The sequence below is a fragment of the Pituophis catenifer genome, unplaced genomic scaffold (assembly GCF_029215685.1).
Source record: "Pituophis catenifer annectens isolate HBS135680 unplaced genomic scaffold, rPitCat1.0.hap2 SCAF_3, whole genome shotgun sequence".
Lineage (NCBI taxonomy): Eukaryota > Metazoa > Chordata > Lepidosauria > Squamata > Colubridae > Pituophis > Pituophis catenifer.
The window spans coordinates 120,936,202-120,939,663 of NW_027256883.1; positions in this window are offsets into that span (position 1 = coordinate 120,936,202).

Consider the following 3,462-nt stretch of genomic DNA (forward strand, 5'->3'; position numbering starts at 1 on the left):
CTCTCCTCTCTGTATCTCTCCCCCTCTCTCTGTCTCGCTCCCCCACTCCTTCTCAATCTCCCCCCCCTCTCTCTCTGTATCTATGTCTCTCTCTCCCCCCCCTCTCTCTCCACCCCCTCTCTCTGTATCTCTCTGATTTCCAAGGCCAGGTGAGGAATGACTGGGAGGGAGGACAAGGGGTGGGGCCGGGCAGTGATGGGACTGGGAGCTATAGCAGAGGGCCCAAAGAGCCACATGGGGCTCTGGAGCTGCAGGTTGCTGACACCCACTTTAACCTAATGAAAGATTAAAATGATATATTCAAAAACATGTACAATGCATCATTGCAAGAGTGGATTAGGATTTTATATTATATATCTAAGCAGGCATTGACTTAATCTAGTGGTTTGTCTTTCACTCCCCCAAAAACTTCTTAAACTGTACAAGGTTATCCTGGCCTACTTGACTGACTGTGTCATAAATCCACAAAACTGTCCTGGCTTGTTTGATGCCTCATAAATCCATAGTGTTCTCTTGCTAGGGAGCACACATGAAAGCATAAGCCAGTTCATACATAGAAATTTCCTGCTGGACATCAGAAGTACAAAAAGGGCAAGGCATATAGATGACTTAGAAAATACTAAGCAGAGATCATAGAGCCCAGATAACAGTCACAGCTAAATTGTCGAGATTCGGGTTAATGTCAGGATTCCAAGTAACACCTCCAATGAAAGAAAACTCCAAGGCTTGACTTTCCTCAAAGTTTCATTTTATTAGAGATATCATTTTGGCACATCTGGGAAAAGCCGAATCTGAAAGTTTCTAGGTTTTCCCCACCCGAAGGAAAGTTCAAGTCCATGCCCAACACCCACATGTCTACCACATGATCCAATCCAAGCACTGTCCCAACTGGAGATGCCTCCCAGTTCCAGCAGCCCAGGTGCAGGGCAAGATGTCCTTGACTTTCTGAGAAAGGAATGTTATTATGACTATATATCATCCCTGCTCCATACAATCTCCCCTCCCAGTTTCCCACAGTAGTAAATGTGGCAGGCTTGAAGATCCAACGAAAAAGATGACTTCCAGGCCTGACATAAGTTTGAAGCATCAAGTAGGAGGTTATCTCACCTCCAGCAATAGAATGTCCCCAGATAGAATGTTAAATCTCATAGATTGCCTCAGAATCTACCTAAGTATAGTTGAGGCTAGTTTATGTTAATTAAAATGAATCTGTAAAGTCTCTGCAGCTTTAGTTCCTTTTCTTTGCTGCTTTCTGGAACTTTATTCTGCCAGTCTCTGTTGTTACTTAGGTATTGAATAGCTGTGTTCTAAATGTAAAACCCAAGTCTCTCTGGTTGAAATCTAGGTTGGCTTGGTCAGATTCTGACTCCACAAATGCATGGGTTTAGCTCCTTTGATTCTGAGGTAACTGATTGAATTTGTCCTTACCCTTCATCTGAGAAAAGTTTCACTAACTGGGCCTGGTTTGAGATGCCTACAATTCTTGATTTTTCTTTAATATAGTTTACTGTATGCTCACAGTATGCAAGCTGTCTATGGTGGTAGAATTTATTATTTCACCACTTCCTTGATTGACTAGGCAATTATGCGATTCAAGGAAGTGCTGCAAAGAAGAATGAATGAAGCACTTTTACTTGAAGAAAAAAATGAATGAGGCTTAGAATGTTACATTCACGAACTTACTGTAAATAGGTCAACATTTTTTCCTCCCATTATTCGTTCAGTGGAAATTAGTTCTGATTAGATAAAATAAATTATAATTGAACCGGTACATTTATTCTAGTTGGTCAATAAATGAATAAGGTCACTTATGATATTAAAGGCTAGCAAATAAATCAGATTGATGTATGTATGAATATATGAAATCTACTTTGCCTTGACATGCTGAACTGGAATAAAATAACTTTTCCTGTAAATGTTTGTATAGTTAATAATATAACATACATAATAATATAAAATCCCTTCCTTCCTTCCTTCCTTCCTTCCTTCCTTCCTTCCTTCCTTCCTTCCTTCCTTCCTTCCTTCCTTCCTTCCTTCTTGAAGAAGCTCTTCTAGCTCTTTCCACATATACAGAAGATTGTGGTTCAGCATGTTGACAATCCAACCATAGTTTTAGTATGTTGTATAAGTCAAGACATCACAAAAATAATATTCTTTGGGGCAAAGCATAAAATCTCTCTGAAGACAAGCAAAGCAATGCAAACACTAGCTTTTGTCACAGAAGCAAAGGTATTGTTTCAAATAGATGCTTTGCTCAATTCTTAGTCAACAAAAACACCCCACAAATTACACAGCCTTAGTACTTATGTGAGCTAATATTGTGCAAAAAGAAAAAAAAAATACCTGCAGTCTATAATCAACTGTAAATAAGACAGTTCTGCATTTGTTAATTACATATCTTAAGCCAGCAAACAATGTATAAAATCTAGGCCATGGGGCCAGAATCTACTATTCATATTGCTGAATAGTAGATCAAGGGTCACATAGAATTTCTTTTTTCAGTCCATTTCCAATTAATTCTATTTTATAAAAATGTCTCGGAAATGTCTCGGAAATATTAGAAGAGTCTAATGGGAGGGAACCTAATTTGGGGAGAGGGATGTACAAAACAGTCAAGAGGGAAATTCTTTCTTTCCATATAATTAATACACCTGTTAAACAAAACATTGTAATGTTAAATTTAAAATTAAAATTAAACTAAAACATTTCAGGGGCACTGAGCAAACTAAAAGCAGACGGTTAAGTAGTTTAGACTATATTTGCATTGCTTTGCTTTGCAGAAAGTGAGACCTTTGTCTTTAAAGTTTGTGCAAAAATTATTCACTGGCAAGAGAATCTAAACATAACTGAATTTAATTCTTAGCATAGTATCAGGTCATTCCTCTACTCTACAGTTATTGAATCAGCTACCGAGTCATTTTCCTCATTGGGGAAATGCATGGAATCTTTCTGACTGAATAATCTTTATTTCGGGGGGCGGGAAAAGGTGAAATGTCACCCAGTTTTTATTCACTCATCAAGAGTTGTTGAAAGAAATTGAAAATGATACAGTTAGTATCAAAATGCCATTCTGACTGCCTTTCTGTCTGTCTCTATTAAATGCATATGACTGCCCATCGCAAGTACATGACCCTAAGCAGCTAATAATTATGCGTGGTCCTGTGATAGGAATATCAAAGGATCATCCCCACAACAACAACAACACAATCAATGTAAAAATTAATTTTCCCATATTGTTGGGTTTTGGAGAGGCTGTTACAATAAATAGATGATAGATAGATACAGAGAGAGAGAGAGAGAGAGAGAGAGAGGGAGAGAGAGGTTGGGAGGCAGGCAGGCAGGCATAGGCATAGGCATAGACACAGATAGTCCTTGAGTTATGAATGTAATGGAGCCTGCCCATTCCATTCGTAACCCAAGGATTCATGGGAGTGAATCTCGTACCTTGAAAGGGATCACTCC